The following is an 18458-nucleotide window of genomic DNA, read 5'->3' on the forward strand; positions in this document are numbered from 1 at the left end:
CGGTAATACTGATTTCCGAATTATCGCCCCGCATTAAGGCCCGCAAGTTATTTCCAGTTTATCGCAACCAAGTTTTCTCAACTTAGGTTTTCGCTATCAATTTTTGGCATGTCCAAACATTCGCGACCAGCATTTCCAGTTTCAAAAAGATCCGTGGTGGCTTTCGCGATTCTCTAGACTCACATTTTTGGCACGACTGTGCAAATTGACTCTAAGTTTGGAGGTGGCGCGGCTTTCAAAGTCTGGACATAAATCTGGTACCTCGACCCGGACACTACAGACTGAAAAAAAAACTTTCCTATAATTGTCCATATGGGGTAAGAAAAATCCTTGACCAAGTAAAACGGTCAACTTAAGGGAAGATCACTCTCTCAATTAAGGGTTCATTTTATGGTCAATAACAACCTCCATGTTATCCAATATCTACTTTTCTTGTTTCTTTATAAAGGGGGTAACGGTCATCGGATCCTTTATAACACCCTGCAGTAGCATTTGCTCTGAAAAAATATCTGCTGGTTGATATTTTACACATTGCTCAAATTCATCAGATCTTCAAATGATTTTTACATTATAACATCAACTGTTTTTCACCAGATGTTTATAAAGTAAGTTATAACTTCGATTTTACATTGGAACCCATTCGAAACACATCAAATAATCAAAATGAGGTTAAGTTGTTCTCATAATTTTCTGATTGTATCACTTAAGGGTTCTGATTGCAGTTCTTCTTTCTATTGATTGATGAATGACCGCTTTCAGGTGATGTGATCAAACATTGAAATGAAGATGATTTGATGAGCCTGTCTGGGTTTGGATGCAACCCCATCCCCTGTGTCACCCCATCACTGAATAAAAAGAAGACAATAATGAGAGAAGGAAAGAAGAAGAATAGTAAAAAAAAAACAAAGAAAACATGGTTTGAGAAGAACTTTCAATATCTTCAAGAGTGGCTCCATCAACCTCCCCCATTTTTTACCCCGCCTACGTTCAGTAAACGGGAAGGGGGATTAAACTAAGACAGGGGTCGGCGGGTTAAACTGACGAGGGGTAAACTGTTTGGGGGTGTGGGTGGGGTTGTTAAAAAAGGAAAAGAGGTGATGGAGCACTATAGAAAAAGTAGAGAAAACTTAATAAAAAAATCTTATATGCAATGTAAAAATTTATGGGAAGGGGGTTGTTAAAAATTGAAAAGAGGTGATGGAATTTACGTAGCATAGAAAAAATAGAGAAAACCTTAATAGAAAAAATCTGATGTGCAATGTAAAAATTTCTAAAACATAATACGTAGCAACTGCACGAAACAGGAGTCGAGATAAGATATCTTTGAAAAAAATTTGCAAAATTCATAAATTATTCTCAAAAAATACATTATAGTCGATTTCAATCTATTATAATGGATTATTTTGATTGAAAAAATTTTGTGGTTATAATCCATTTTTAATGGATTATAATCGATTATAATCGTTTCTAATGGATTATATTGATATAAAAAACACAAGGATTATGATCCATTTTTCATGGATTATAATCGATTATTTTTGGAATTTTATAGATACTGACTATAAAATGACAATATAATCGATTATTATCCATGGAGCTCCAGTGCGAGTAGAGGCGCTTGAAAATTTTTGAAGCCCCATCTTTGCCCTTGATTAAAATGAATAACTTCCATTCTCTTTTGTCACTCGTCACAAAACTAAAACTTTCAAATATCAGTTCTTGAAAACTCGGAATAAACTGTCCTGTTATTAAGGCAATTAGTTGAAAAATTCGCGCGCACAAGCAAAAATTATTTTGACATCACTTCTGCGTGAAATTCAAAAAGTTCAACTGATACAATCAAACTGGTTCATAGTGTTTCTGGTAGCAGTAAAAATCTATGATTTCTAAACAATCAAAACTATCACGAGTTGAGTTTGATGCGGAAGAGGATACCAAAACTATCAATTTCCCATCAAAAAATCCCAAAATTGATCGAGAACGAACAAAAGTGAAAATTGAATTTAGTAGATATAAAAGTGCCAAAGAGATTTCCGACAGTTTTCAGAATTTATTTTTAACGCTTCCCCGTTCTCGGCTCATAAATTGAAATTATCCGCTGCCAAAAGTTCAATTTTCGTGTTTATTATTCGGAATTTGCGCTCGAAGTGGCCCTTTTTTCTCCAGACAAATTTCGACTCTTTAACTAGAACATTATGAAGTAAATTATTGCTTAACATTTCTCAAATATTAGTCAGAGAGAAGTGAGTTCATAGATAAAAATAAAAAGGATTTGAGCTGGGACCATTTTTTGTAAAGTCATGGGGATTGAAAAAAGTGTTGCCAGTTTCTTCAATTTAGGCAATCTGTTTAGTCTATTTAAGCTTTGCAAAACGCAAAAAGTAACACTTTATGCATAGCATAGCCTGTGCGGGGATGGTTTTCGGAAAAGATAAATCTCAACATAAACAAGTTTTTTTCACCAATTGACCACATGAAACTTTTATATGAGTTTCAAGTGGTGCTACTTTTGGAGTAATGCCCATTGAGTTTGGATGGATGTCTAACTCATAGAGTAATTTTAGATAGCGTACACCGTCTGTTCGTCACGCTATCTTATTTTGGCCGGATAGATTCGTGCAACTTCTTAGTCTAATACCGATCTTAATGTTACTCTTATATCTCCTAGACTCAATTGATCTAAAATATACTGGTTTTGTTACGAGTCGGTCTCTTGGAGAAAGCAAATAAGTTGTAAGTTAGATTCAAATTGCTCTGGTGCTGAAATTACAATTAATTTCAGCACTTACAAATAAGTGTGTTGTTAGTTTTATGGAGTGTGATTGGTTAATCTTTAATACTTTATAGGGATAAAATATCTAAATTATAACCAATAATAAATTATAATTTGGACCTGGTTCCACCCATCCGGAGTTCACAGAGTTTTTTTGTTCTTCAATTTCTATCTGTAATGGAGGATGGATGATGATCGTTTTGTATTTCGCGAGCATCATTTCTATTCCGTTCTTGGAGGAGGAAGCGCCAGGAAGCTGGAATCGTAGATGTTATTCTGTCATTCAACAATGACTGTGACCGCCATCAAAATCAATCGGATTTCCAAGTGGTTTGTTATGATCGTTTGTTCTTGTTCGGCGCGGAGATCTGTGTGATCGATCTCGTTTGGGAATGGCGTGAAGCTTGAGTTTGGAGAGAATGCCTTGTAATTCGGGTCTGTACGTATTGAACATCGAGGTGATCATTGGTCTGATTCAATGAAGTCATTTGCTGCGATGTCAAGTCGTACTTCAAATCCTTTGAGTTGTGATTGTGGGCGGCATATCGGTTGTGTTTAGCCATTCTGTGGATTGAGTGTGATGGAGTTGTCCTTATTTCTTGATGCTCGTCTTCGTGATTGTATATGATCTATATTACTGCATTATAAAATTTAGCTAAATAATTTTTTAGTTAGTTCTGTTTTTAGTTATGATTTTTTATTAATTTTCTCACAAAAGCTTTTAATTTAGTTCTTGTTATTTTTAAAGAGTTACTCACATTTGAGAAGCTGTTGTCAAAAATAGGGATTGGGTCAAAAAATCATGCTGAGGACGTCGTCTTCTAGTGGGTTAGGCCAGGGGTGATGGTATGATTTCATGCTGGTTTTTTGTGGGGTCTTGTTTTCTGTTAACCTTTTATGTCCTGTTTTTTACTGACTTTTTCCTTTTATTGTTTTGGTTGTGTCCTTTTCTCAAAAATCAAATTGTTTGGTTTGGGTTTGTCTTTCGACTTTTTGGTGTTTTATACATTCTTTTTTAGACTTATCAATAGTCTTCAAAAAAATAAATTATCGGTTCTTTAAGCTGGTTTAATCCGGTTTGGGTACCGTGGGTTTTCTTTTCTTAGTCATGCTGTTAGTTTGTGTTTTATGGTGTTTAGTAAGCTGCGTTGGTTAGTTGGGATTATTATATACTTCCTTTTCAACCTGGTTAAAAGAAAGTTTGAAGCTTGTTATTACTTGTTTGAGTTGTTGTTAGTGAAAGCTAAAACTTGAAATCATTATTGCTCTGGTGCTGAAATTACAATTAATTTCAGCACTTACAAATAAGTGTGTTGTTAGTTTTATGGAGTGTGATTGGTTAATCTTTAATACTTTATAGGGATAAAATATCTAAATTATAACCAATAATAAATTATAATTTGGACCTGGTTCCACCCATCCGGAGTTTTTTTGTTCTTCAATTTCTATCTGTAATGGAGGATGGATGATGATCGTTTTGTATTTCGCGAGCATCATTTCTATTCCGTTCTTGGAGGAGGAAGCGCCAGGAAGCTGGAATCGTAGATGTTATTCTGTCATTCAACAATGACTGTGACCGCCATCAAAATCAATCGGATTTCCAAGTGGTTTGTTATGATCGTTTGTTCTTGTTCGACGCGGAGATCTGTGTGATCGATCTCGTTTGGGAATGGCGTGAAGCTTGAGTTTGGAGAGAATGCCTTGTAATTCGGGTCTGTACGTATTGAACATCGAGGTGATCATTGGTCTGATTCAATGAAGTCATTTGCTGCGATGTCAAGTCGTACTTCAAATCCTTTGAGTTGTGATTGTGGGCGGCATATCGGTTGTGTTTAGCCATTCTGTGGATTGAGTGTGATGGAGTTGTCCTTATTTCTTGATGCTCGTCTTCGTGATTGTATATGATCTATATTACTGCATTATAAAATTTAGCTAAATAATTTTTTAGTTAGTTCTGTTTTTAGTTATGATTTTTTATTAATTTTCTCACAAAAGCTTTTAATTTAGTTCTTGTTATTTTTAAAGAGTTACTCACATTTGAGAAGCTGTTGTCAAAAATAGGGATTGGGTCAAAAATCATGCTGAGGACGTCGTCTTCTAGTGGGTTAGGCCAGTAGTGAGGGTATGATTTCATGCTGGTTTTTTGTGGGGTCTTGTTTTCTGTTAACCTTTTATGTCCTGTTTTTTACTGACTTTTTCCTTTTATTGTTTTGGTTGTGTCCTTTTCTCAAAAATCAAATTGTTTGGTTTGGGTTTGTCTTCCGACTTTTTGGTGTTTTATACATTCTTTTTTAGACTTATCAATAGTCTTCAAAAAAATAAATTATCGGTTCTTTAAGCTGGTTTAATCCGGTTTGGGTACCGTGGGTTTTCTTTTCTTAGTCATGCTGTTAGTTTGTGTTTTATGGTGTTTAGTAAGCTGCGTTGGTTAGTTGGGATTATTAGATACTTCCTTTTCAACCTGGTTAAAAGAAAGTTTGAAGCTTGTTATTACTTGTTTGAGTTGTTGTTAGTGAAAGCTAAAACTTGAAATCATTATTTCAAACAATTCGTCGTGGGCGAGCTGTGCGAGTATGGATAGAGATTGTGTGCAAGTGAAACGTCTTTCAAAAGATTAGTACTACTTTCATTTGTGTAAAGTTACTACTGAAATTTTTAAATTTACTGCTTTGTGGGGATTGAAATTCTTAAATTATTTTCATTGTATTTAGATTTACTCTATTGGGGAAAAGAATTTATATATCAATTTACTACTGTGGGAAGAAATTTTACTGCGTCATTCATTCCGGTTTGTTAAAAGAAGTTTATATATTATGAAAGAGTTTGTAAATTTTTTTTGGTTTTTCTGTTTGTAGATGATCGTGATCTAAAGACAAAAGAAAAAGAAAAACATTTAATAAAGAATGGTTATTTTAATTTCGAACTTTTTAGTTTTTAAGTTATTCAGTTCATACTTATTCATCGAGAAAGAATCCAAGAGGGAAAATATCGTGTATGGCATCTGATGTGGTTAGTAGCTTTGCTAACATGCGAATGATGTTTTTAGTATGAAGCAGTGGTCAAAGCAATTGGAGTGCCTTAATGGTCTTTAGTTCTTCAGTGCCAATAGAAAATTCGTAAGGTGTGTTCTGAATAAGGTTAAAAAGCTTGTGATTATATTTAGTATTGTGAAAAATTTCTAATATTGGGATTTCTACAGAATGGATATATTCATGCGGGAGAATGAGAGGTCGGGATTCTTCTACATTGAAGGTCTTGGTGTTTGGACAAAGTATATTGATTTGGGTTATGGGAACATAGTTTCGGAGGATGGCTTAAAAGTTAGTATTTTTAATGCAATATGTGAAGTTAAGAAAAAACGGTGATGTGTATTTAGAGTTAATAAATTGGTATCGATGATGGGGTTGTCGTGGTAGTGTATGTAAGTCAAAGTGATTTTGTACGAGTATTTTAGTCAGTGTAAGTATGTGTCTGTTTAGTTCTTAACGTGATGTTGTGCGAACAGTGCAAATCTCGTTCCTTGGGAGTGAGGAAGTGGAAGGTTAGTGAGAAGGTTTCAAATTTTTCGTAAAATGATTCATAAGCTTGAATGTCAATAAGTGCTTCTGAAATGATGTGAGCATGTTTTTTATCTATTGAACTGAGTGTGAAAATGTAAGGTGTTCGGATGAAAAATTTTTCGGTTAGTTGCGGGTTAGCTTTTTGTATCCTACGTGCGTAAATTGCCGAGGTGTTAGTGCTGTAGTTAGTCTGAAAAGGTCAATTTTATATCTTTCTATTTATTGCGGTGTGTTAACGAGTGGTAAACAAAGTGGGTCTGAGAAGTGATAATATGATGTCCAATGGAGTGTGGGGATTAATACATGCTCATCGACATAGTGGAGTTGATCAGTGTGAGGGTCGGAGTATATGTATATTGAGGGAAGAAGGGTAAAGATAATTGAAGGAAATTGGTAGTATTTGTATGATCAGGATGGTTTATGTAGTCTCGGGCTATTCCGGGTTTGGAAGGAAACGGGTGATTGGAAAATTTTCTTTTGAAAGTTCTATATCCACGGTTAGTAGTGGATGATGATTGGGTTGATGTTGAGGATTTGGCTAAAGAAGGGGTGTAATCTGAAGAAGGTGTCGGAGTTGGTGGGTTTGATGACGTTATGGTTGACGATAATTGATGAATGATTAGGGTGTGAGGGTGTTGTACTTGTTGTTGCAGTGTTATTAGATTGTTTATTTCGTATGATATCCGGGTGTTATCTGGAGAATTGTTGTTGGAGCGTTCATTCGTGAAGGGGGAGTATGTTGGTGCCACTTGGGAAATATGAGAGAGATTAGAGGGGGAGTCAGTTTTGGCTTGGGAGTGGATGGGTCGAAAGGGGGGTTGAGAAAATGTTGACGGGCTGGGTTCTGAATCTGCGAATTAGTCAGGGAATTCAAAATCTGAATTGTCAAATTGGGAGATTGTGTGAAAAACTGTGATGTCTGAGTTAGCATCAGAATCCATGCCGGATGATGTGTTAATTTGGGGTGATTCAGGTGGCGGGAAAGCAAAAATGGGATGATGGGAATTGGGTTTCGGAGATTGGCTGGATGGGAAAATGAGCGGTGAAGGGATCCAACTTGTCGGCCCATCGTGGGCTAAAAAAAATTGGTTGTTCTGAGTTTGAAAATTTGTGGAATGGGGCTGTTCGATTATTTGTTCAAATGTATCGTCACTTTGAGATTATTGCGTTACTACATGGTAAATTGGACTTTGTATAAAATTAGGTCGTGAACTTGTAAAATTTGTGAGTGTTAAATTTCTAAAATTTCGTGGTACTAGTGATAATGGGTGATTATGATGTAAACTTGGTAATTTTGGTGCTGTGGGTGATGCGTTTGTTTTGTGTTGTGATTCGTCAAATCTGTTTGGTGTAGTTGATATTTTTGTATTATACTCTTTTATTTGTGCATCTGAAAGTATTTTGTTTTTTGAGGTAGAAAAAATTCCCAAAAATCCTGCAAAAAGTATACGTGCTACGCTTGCTTGTCTGTTTACTTGTGTATGTATTGCGCATGTGTGTTAGTTTCCTTTCAATAGAGAGAAAAAAATCCGATACAATTAAACATTGCGTATAATATAGTCAATCTTTCTAAGATGTAAAAGGGCCATCCTAGCAAGGCAAAATGTTCGTTTTTTAGGTTTACAAAACTAAAAATTTTAATTGGTGATATATCCTGTGGTCGATATTTTTCGCCATTTAAATAAAGGAAATCTTTGGTATCTTTAAAATATCCGATGTAATCTTGTGCGTAAATGTCTGAAAATTCTGCTGTTTCTGCAAGTTTGCGTAAATTCTGATATATTGATTGTCGTTGTACTGTGTCCATTTTTGTGAGTAGTTCTTGAAAACTTTGTCTAAGAATGTGATGTTGTATGTCTGATTTTGAGTAGATTCCCATCGATTGTAAATCCATATTTGGGTTGCGGGCAATAGCTGAATTACTTTCGGGTGAAAATTTTTTTTAATGGTTGCAATAGTGTTGGATATGGTGTGAGTAGCTAGTATTTGTCTTCGTCGGGGTTTAATTGTAAAACATTGCGGCTATTTTTTGATCCACATGGGACTGCTGTATCCCAAAAGTAAGTTCTTTGTGAAAGTGTATCAACAAAATGTACTTTATTTTTGTAGAATATTGGAAGTCTTCTATGAGGTGATACTTTTTGGTACAAATGTAAAACCATAAACTGTTTATTCAAAATCAAGGAAAATTGATCCATTTCCGGATAATAAATATCCTGCATATCGTATTTTTAGAACTGCTAGTGCGAGTGATTGTAGAAACTGCGTTCTTTCGAGTTCACATATTTGGTGTAGTGTTTCTAGTTGTGATAGTGACATTTCTTGAAAAATTCTACTTATCGTGTAATCTAATTTCATGTCTAAGTGTATGTCATAATGGATTGCGCCAAAGTATAAATTGTTCATGAGTGATAGATCTTGTAAACGTGTACTTTCTGTATCTCGTGGTTTTAGCTTTCCACCGGTTCTTCCTGCGTTTTTTTGAAATTTTACTGAAACGTATCAATTCTCATCAGTATATGAGTGAGATGTAGCCAATTGGTGTATAATTTTTTTTACCTGTCTTCATGAAGAAAAGTTTTCGGATTGGACAAGATTTTCTGAATATTGTGTTTTGTAAAGTGGTTTGTTGTATTTGCATGCGAGTTCTGTTTCTGGGTATATTTGGAAATGAGTTAATTTATTCTCTATATTGTGGATGTTTCTAAATTTTTGATTACTTTTTTCTAATTTGGTTAAGATTTGCATCTTCATTTAAGGTTGATTCAATAAAATATTTTTGGTAAAATTTAACCATCCTAGCGTGTATTTTTGCTGTTTGAAAAATTGTGCAGGTTTCATCGCGAAACCAAACAATGGTTGCTTGTGTGCGTGGTGTAGGATCGCAATATCCTTGGTTGTTTGTGCAAGGGAGTCTGATTCCTTGATAAAGTACTGAGTCATCTTCTAAGTCGCGTGTAAGTTGTACTTTTTCAAGTTGTTTTTTCCAATCGAAAAACATTATTTCTTGGTATCCTTTATTTTTGTATCTGCTTTGCAGTTTGAGCCGTTATTTATTCCAATGTGTGGTATCCAATTTTTATCATGAAGATCGTATGTCAACCTTCCATGTGCTCCATGGAAGTGAAATTTTGTATCCAGTCGTATATGACCTTGGGGTTTTTCAAGTTCGGCTTGATGTGCTAAGTCTGGAAAAACTCGAAAAAAGTTTTCTGTTTGTGCCTTTTTTTGGTGTGAGGTTTACTCTTTTTAGTTCGTTTTTACAGTCTTCAGGGCTGAGGTGTAACAATCTTTCGATGTTACTTTGGTAGAAAGATTCGTTGTCTTATCTGTTTTTATTACCATTTGAGACTTGTGAACAATGCACTTTCTTTTTGGGAAGTGTTGCTGTGAATTTGTTTCCTGTTAGTGTTGTCGCTCGGGCTTTTGAGTATAACGTAGCTATTATATTTTTGGTTTCAAGAGCTTGTGGTTCGGATTCACATTGTGTTTCTTGATTCATAGCTTATTTATGTAATGTTTTTTCTTCGTTTTCTTCACAATCGTAGTGTGTTATTAGTAAACCCTGAGGTCCTGTGCGAGGAGAAGGATTTTGATTTGGTTCGGAAAAAATAAGAAAAAGAAGATGTTGAAAAGTGAATATCTTTAGAATATACATGTGTATGATAATCCTGAATATGGTTTATAAAAAATTATATATCCGATTGTCTTTGTAATATATCTATGGTATTTATAAATGATTTCTGTTGTTATAAATGGAGGAGGTAAATATTGAGCTGTTATATTTGGAGGAGCAATAATTTCGCATTTTAGTGTGAGACTATTTTGTTGAAGTATTTGGATGTTATGTCCTTGTATATCTTTGTGGATACCTTGTCTATATTGTAATCTATTTAGTGGCCAGTTGTGTAGTCTGCTATTTTCTTGATGTTGACCGAATATTAGTGGAGGTGCTACGAATTTATTCCAATCTAATCGTAAGGGTATAGTATTAGATGATTGTTCCTGATATCTTGAATCAAGATGTGTAGAAAAATTTATGGGAAAACTGTTAGTGATATTTGACTTAGAGAAGTTGTAGAAGGAAGGGAATGTTGACAGTGTTTTGTCAGATGAAACGTCAATTGAGTCGTTTACTAAATTTGGTTCACCTTGAGTGTAGGTGTGCTTTACCCAATATGGAAGACGTTCTGTATTTGCTGGGGGATTAAAAGCGTTTTCTCGAATTTGTTCTGATGTGGGAGTTGAACTTTGGAAATCTGATTGAATATTTGATGTGCTTTGTTGTGAAGCAGTTGGGGGAGTATTTGGTAATAGGCTACTAGAAAGATCTAAAGGATTTGGTGTTGGTGACTGAGGTATTTTAAAATGAACTCTGGGAATTTAAAAATTTCTGTTTCGTCCTGGATGTATAATTTGTCTATTTATTTCCAGTGTAATTTGGTTTTGGCTAAAGTTTCTTACTCTGTTAAGATCTCGTTGTAGAGGTGGGTGTATGTTATATGTTGGTTCGTATTGTGGTTCGCTTAAAGGTGCTTGGTGAACAACTGGTTCTAATGCTTCGGATAATCGTGCATGTCTTTCTTCAAAAGAATTTTGGTTGTCTTGGAAAGAAATGTGTGTGGATGATTGGGGATTTTGGGTATTTGTAGGTGTTGTTGGGTTCTCTTGGAAAGTTGTCGGTGGGGACTGGTTTGAGGGTTGTTGATTAGCAATTTTGGAGAAATTTTCAGTATTGATTTTTTTATGATGAAATTTTTGTTTACTATAGTAATCTTCAAAAAAAAAAAGAAATTGAAGAATGGTTCCTAATGCGAATGTGATGATTGCCTTTTTTATAGATTGCATATTGTCATTATGATCGATGTTCAAAAATGTTAGAAAATTTATGAATAGTAGAAAAACATCGGTTCTACTAAATAGGTTTCGAAACATTTAATTATTTATTGAACTTTCGTACCTGAGGAGGTTATCAAGGATTTTCGAAAGGTATGTATTTTCGAAAGGTAATACTTCGATTAGGGAATAAAAAATTTAAAAAAAGTTGCAAAAATTCTTAAGAGAACTATTAAAGTTTCTAAAGTATCAGCTAAAAAAATTATGAAAAATTTTAGAAAGTTTGAAAGTTTTATGAGAAAGATTGAAAATAGTTGGTTAAGTTTGTCGACCGTCGCAGAAAGAAGCATTTAAAAAATGATTCGTTTTGTCGAATCTTTTTTAATTTTTCGAGAATAAATTCGAGTGTGGTCGGATTATTTTTTAATTTTTGACAATTGGGATGGGTTTTGTCAACTATTGTTGAGGGGTTGTTTTGTTTTGTCGGGGAGATCTTCTTGGTTTTGTTTATATTTATGGAATGATTGGGTTTATCTAAGAAGTAATTGTACTTCAGGCTAATTGATCATGTGCTATTTGTTTTTTAGGCTATTTAAATATTTTTGCTTGGAGGGTTGTTGAGGTCTAGATTGGGAAACGATTGTTGATCTTTATACTAATTGATAGGGAAGGGTTGTAATATTGAGTTTGTGTTTATTTTAGTTGTCAATTTGTAGCGGTTTGCTTATTTTTGACCTGGAGGTTTTGAAGTTATACTTGGAGGTGAAAATTTGTCGGCTAATAAAGTCGTGTTATTATAAAAGAAGTGATAATTCAGAATGATATCTATTGGCTGATTTTGAACTAGATTTGTTTTTCAGCATGTTATTTTGAGAATGCATTTGTTCAAAATGATTAAAAAGAAGGTGAAAACGTGAACTAAATTTAAAGTTGTTTTTGAAATTGAACTTTCTTCAATATTTTAGATTGTGGAATGAAGTTTCTATAGTTTTTTCGTGGCTGACTTCTAAGTCGTGATAATTCTCTATGTTCAGATTTCTCTTGTTGATTCTGTGGTAGAATTTTTTCTGTCATTTTCCTATTTTTTCTTTCTTTTTAAGAAATTTTTGTCTCTGGTTTAGGAGATCTTTTTGTTGGGCTGACTTTGAATTCAAATGTTTGTCAGCGTTTTAATTTTGTGTATATTTATGATATGTTTTGAACAATTTTTAAACCTGTGAAAGAATATAATTGAGTTAATTCACGGAATGCGTATTCTTTTGGATAATAGGGTGGTAGAATATTTCGATGCTGAACACTTTCTTTCTTACTTGAGTCAGTAAGTTTGTATGTTACATCAGTGGGTTTATCAATTATTTGATATGGTCCTTTTCGGAGTGGTTGTAATTTTTTGTAAATTAGTTTTTGTGTTGTGAAGTTTGGAATTAAAACAAATGTTCTGATTTTTGATCTGTTGCTGGTTTGAAGCGTGAATTGATTTGATTATTTATGTTTTGTGTTTGTAACAATTTTTTTTTTGATAAATTTAATTGTGTTTTTTATCTCTATTTACAATCCATTCAGTGTGTGTACCGGAAGCTAATTTTAAAATTGTGGATGATGAAAGTGGTCTTCATCATGGCTATGTAGTGGTAAGTTGTAAAATATTGAATTTTTGTTGGTTGACAATAGCCTTGTGCATTTTTATGGGCGTTTGCTGTAAACATTATCGGTTTTCGTGGTTTTTAGTTAAATACAATTTCATATGGTGACTGACATTCCTAGTTTTGTTGTAATTTGTGAATTATAGGCTAATGGAAATAATTTGACATCTGTTGAACATTCGGTGTATCGTGTATCATTTCCATTAATGATGCATCTGAGTATTCTTGTAATGAACGGTTTCTTACCTTCGACGAATCCATTTGTCCAAAGTGCATGAGATGTACGTGGTTTGAGTTTATTATTATATAAGTGGCATAATGTGATATTTTCGTTATTAAAAAATCCAGTGCCATTGTCCGTAACTAGTGTTTCGGGTAATCCGATTTTAGCTATCTAGTGTTCGTAGAGTGTTGTATATGCATAACAAGCATTACAATGGGCTACTGGGTTGAGTGCAACATAGTGCGTAAATGCATCAACAATAACCATTATATATGAGTTTCCTTCTGAGAATTGTGAAATTGGTCATTTTGTGTCAAATGAGATTCTATGATTAAAAATAGACTTTTTCCTTTAAAATCTTGTTTTTCTGCAATTTATTTTTGATTTGGGTAGAGTTTATTTAATTGGCATATTAAACAATCGTTGCATGATACTTTAATCCAAATTGGTGCATTTGGGAAATAAAATTTCTAGATAAAGTTAGATTATGTCTTTTCTGATCCTGAATGTCCTTTAGTATGTAGGGTAAGTGAATTATTGAATGCTATTAACATGACACTTGAAGGTAGACAAGGTACTTTAAAATCAGGTGTTTGATATTCTAAAATATCTGTGTTTTAATTTATAGTGGTTTCTATCATAAGTATCTAAGAAGGGGTTTGTTTCGTAAGATTGTGGTATCAGCTTTGGTTGGTTTAGTTTTTTATTTGTGCCATGATTTTAGTTGTCTGATCACTGGGTCGAGGTTTTGATATTTTCGTAAGAATTGTAGTGTAATTTTTTCTGTTGTTGGTAGGTAAATGTTTTCTATTTCTAACTTTGATAAGGGTATTGTGTCAAGTGGGTCATGAAGATTAAAATCTTGATTTATTGTGGATTTTGAATCATTTGGTAACGGTCCTGATAAATTTATTGTATCAGTTAGGTTTTCTTTTTCTATTAATTGCAATGGGTCTTTTTTATGTGGTTGTTGTTTAATTTGTTTTGTTGAGTATTATGTTTGATCCAATGTGAATATGGAATCGGCTTAAATGTAGATGTATTTAGTAAATTAACTTCATAGTGGTTGTTTTGACAATCTAAATGTAGTGGAAAATAATGTAGATTGTTTATTTGTGATTGATCTATCTCAGTTTTCACTTTCCATCTTTTACATTCCAATCGTGGTGAACTTTCATCTTTAGCAAGATATAATTTCAGATTTTGTGGTATTTCAACTGTTGTTTTTCTTGTTAGTAGTTCAGGTGGTGTATTTCTACTAAGAGTATGAGGTCGTGCAATTTTTTTTCCTGCTGTTCATTCTATGTGTAAGTTTGGAAATTTCATTAAAATTAAATGAAATCTGTAAACTCGATGGTTTGGATTTGATTTTTGTGTAAAACGAAATATAATTGGTTTGTGATCCGTAAAAAGAACTGTTGGATCTTTTGATCCAAGTGTCAGAAATTCATATTCTGTTAGAGTATATTTGATAGCTGTGCATTCTCTCATAAGAGTTGAAAGTCGTAATTCAGCTTGTGTGAATAGGCAAAAATTTGCTGATATGAGATTCATTTTATTCGTTCCATTGTGAGATTGTAGTAATGCTGCACTGATGGCAAAATTTGAAGCATCGCATTAATCGTCGGGATTGTTCATCCAGTGGCATTTGATTACATGCACTATTCATGTCTGCGGTTGTGAAGTATTTACCGTTTATTTTTGTTAGAATTACTTCAATTGGTTCTATAGGCCAATTACTTTTATATTCATCAATGAGTGAATTGAGATTTCTAGCGTCTAGAACTATTTTATTGATTCTCCTCTGGCTGCAATAATAACAGGGTTCATAAAAGTGTTTCCTTCTGGCTGTTTTTTTTATTTACTGGAGATATGATTTAATATTGTTCTAGAATGTCAAGTAATCTATTAACTTTGTCATGTAAGTGGATTGGTACTTTGCTTGCTCTTTGTTTTTTGAAAACTGCATCAGGTTTCAATGGTAGATGTAGTGGTGAAATTATTTTTCCAACGTCAAATTTAGATGTGGCATAAACTGTTGGGTATCTTAATAGTAAATCGGCTAATTTTTCAAATTCATTCTGTGTTATTTGAGAGTGTGGAAAATTGAACATTGTCAAGAATTTTTGTTGTTCTTCTGTATAGTGTGATATTTTGAATGTTGGTTTTAAATAAAGTGTTTTTGTGAAATAGTCTGTATTTCTTTTTTGTTGTTTATTATTTTATTTATTGATAATTCTTCGTCAAGAATTGTTGATTGACAAACTTCTAAATGTTGTAATATATTATTCACTCTATATGCTACTTCTTGTGTACGAGAAGCTGTTGCATTAGTTTTACAATATCCTTGGAGTCCTAGAGGTAGGGTTTTTTATATGGTGAATTTTTGTATACATGTAGAGAAACAATGTCAGTTTTTCATCTATTTTATGGATGAAATTGTTTCTCTAAAAAGTTTGTGAACTGGTCTAGATTCAAGGTCAGACATATAGAAGTGTTGTCTGTTTTGATTTTTGTCATATTGATAAACTTGTTTGATCGGGAATTTAAAAATGTATCCTGAGAGTGGTTTAAGATCTTTTCTTTCTTTATTATAATTAAGGTAAAATTTTGAGAACAATGGTGGTTGTTTGTTCATTCTGTGGAAGAATGTAAGAGCGGTGTTATGCATTCTTGTATAATTATCTTTTAAATTTATTTTGCTGTCTAATATAAATATAGTTGGTATGTATTTATTTGGTATGATGAATGGTATTCCAATGATATTGTGTTTTAAATCTGTGATGTGCAAGGTTTGCTTAAACGGTTTATTTAAGAGATTGTTTTGTTCCATTGTTTTAGTGGGAACAAGAAAAAATTGTTTTTTTCCTTAGTCTGTTAAGTTTGATACTTGTGCTGTTGCCACTCTACTGGCCATTTTCAAAGGTATTAGTTTTGAATGTAAAATTTTGACTTCATTCCAGGTTGAAATATTAATAATATTTGATTCTGCTCCAGAGTCTATCAAAAAATCTATTTCAAGGTCTGAAGGTTGAAATTCTTTACTTTGTTTTTCTTGGTTTTCTTGGTGGTTCTTCTGGTACATTTTGGTAATTGTGATTTGTACTAGAACATGGTACTTGTTCTTTTTTAGGTTCGTGTAATGTCGTTGCTTCGTTTGCTTCTTGCTTTATTGGTATGTTATTACTTCGAGATTTAGTGTAATGATCTAAAAGAAGTTCCAATTGATTTCCATAGACATGTGATTGAAATGGTTGTTCATACGTAACAGTTTCATAGTCATTTTCAACTTTTATCATGTTGACTGAGATTGCATTTTCTGTATCGTTTTCACTGTCTGTAGCTTCGCAATTGATGTGATTTAATTGTTATTCAGTATTTTTTGTATTATCAATACCAGGGGGTTCTGAATTGGTTTCTTCAGTTGTTTGTACTTGATTTATTTGTCTTTGATGTTTTGGTGTATTGCTTCTATATTTGTTTTGAGAATCGGAATAACGTGTATTATTCCTATGAGGTGATTGAGAGTAGTTTCTTTGTCTATTGTTATAATTTGAGTTCCTAGTTTGTGAGTTATCTCGTGATCTATTCTGATAATTGTTGTTGTTAGATCTTTGGTTATTTGATCTGTCGTTTGAATAATATCGTGATCTATTGTTTTGATATCGTTGATTTCGATTATTTTAGTAGCTTCTATTCCTATTGTTGGCATGATTTCTATGTCCATTGTACGATGAGCTTCTTGATATATCATTGGAATAGTGTCTATTCCTAGAGTGTGAATGGAAACGGGTATCAAACGAATAATCTGGTCTGTTTGAGTGTGAATAATTATTTGGATACTGAGTATTTTGACTATTTGATCGACTATATCTGATTTGTGAGAAATTACGTGAATTTTTTTGATCTGGTGATCTGCCTCTGTAATTAGACTTATAAGGTGATTGATTTCTTGAATAATTTGAACTGTTTGGAAGTGGTTTTCCACAACTATTTTTACTGTGAATGTTACTATTTGGTAAATTTTGGTATTTTTTCATGTATTGATAGAATGATTTGTTTGGTTCTTTGTACTTTTGTGGTTTATTCTGGTTGTCTTGTTGTTTTTGTCTGCATTCAGCAATGCTATGACCGTAACTTTGGCAATAGTTACATAATTTTTGGAATGATGGTTTACATTTAAAATTTGGGGTTTTCTCGTACATATTCAAAATTTCAGTCATTTTTTTGATGAAATCTATAACTGAGTTGTGTATAAAATTTATTTGTGTTGTAGTGGTTTGATTATTATTAACATATTGTAGTTTGAAATTTTCTGTTCCTTCTAGTTTCATAGTGATTTCTGCTTGTTCTAGTTTACCAACTAGTTTTCTAAAACCTAAATCTGGTTCTCGGGTTGAGGAAGGATGTAATGCTCTCTTTTTAATTACTTTTTTCGTAATTGAGGTGTTAGATTCATCATTAAAATCTCTGTAATTTTTATTTTTTTATAATTATGATTTTTAAGTGAAAATGCTTTTCGGAATAGCGTTTCGATCCTTACTGCTAGTTGTTGGATCGTTTCGTTTGGTAGCCTACGATTTTCATGGCATAGGACTCTATGATGTTGTTTGTTCCTTTCTGAATCAAACAGTTTTGAAAATTCTTGTGTGAAACTCCTGTGTGAATCTGATTTTTTATCTATAGGTAAAACTGAAATCATTTTTGAGCTGCGCCATCAAGTGTGGTTTGCATTAACGCTGTGCGTCAATGTATCCAATTTTGGTTAAGTGGTGTATTTTTTGGTTCAGGTCCTATATTTAAGATTAGATTTGCTGTGACTGCATTTAAATAATCTTCTACAGAATATTCAGGTTGGGTACCTATGAATACCATTAAAGGTTTGTTTGATGTTATTGACGATCCACCCATTAGGTATGGATTCATAGTCATTTGAAGTGATTCTGCGGCATTTGGCATTTGTGAAGAATTTGTGAGATGACTCTTTGTTATTTCATGCTTTTGTAAGTAATAGGGTAGCGGATTTCATTTTGCATTTGCGTTGGTTGATAAGAATCTGCACTAACTGGGTTTTGTGAATAAAAATTTTTAATTTGAGTTGATAGATCTTGTCTAGGTTGTCGCATATGGTAAATCATGCTAAGATTTTTTGCAAATCGTTTTTAATTATATGAAACTTCGTTACTGGTTAAATTTTCACGGATTGTATTTAAAAATCCGGAGAATATTGCAATTTCATGTCTTACAGCTGTGTGTCTAGATGTTTGAACTGGTGAAATTCCTTGAGATTCTGTTTTTTTCTAGTATAGATAGATAACTATAGATTATTGAAAATACATAATTAGTGAATAGTGAATTCGCTCTTTGTGTGTTTTAATGTTGTATGTTTTTTTGTATTCTGTGAGTACTTTGAAAATTCTATA

At 33.2% G+C, this 18458-nt stretch overlaps 1 long non-coding RNA gene across 3 annotated transcripts in view; it reads right to left on the bottom strand.

Annotated features, from left to right (window-relative positions):
* Positions 1–512: 512 nt before the first annotated feature.
* LOC134840116 (uncharacterized) overlaps positions 513–18458 on the bottom strand; it is a 128496-nt gene continuing 110550 nt past the window's right edge. For all 3 annotated transcript variants that reach the window (XR_010162403.1, XR_010162402.1, XR_010162401.1), the window contains one exon: positions 513–845. This is a non-coding gene — a long non-coding RNA (uncharacterized LOC134840116). The remainder of the gene's footprint in view (positions 846–18458) is intronic.

Source organism: Symsagittifera roscoffensis, chromosome 2 (genome assembly GCF_963678635.1).
Source record: "Symsagittifera roscoffensis chromosome 2, txSymRosc1.1, whole genome shotgun sequence".
Lineage (NCBI taxonomy): Eukaryota > Metazoa > Xenacoelomorpha > Acoela > Convolutidae > Symsagittifera > Symsagittifera roscoffensis.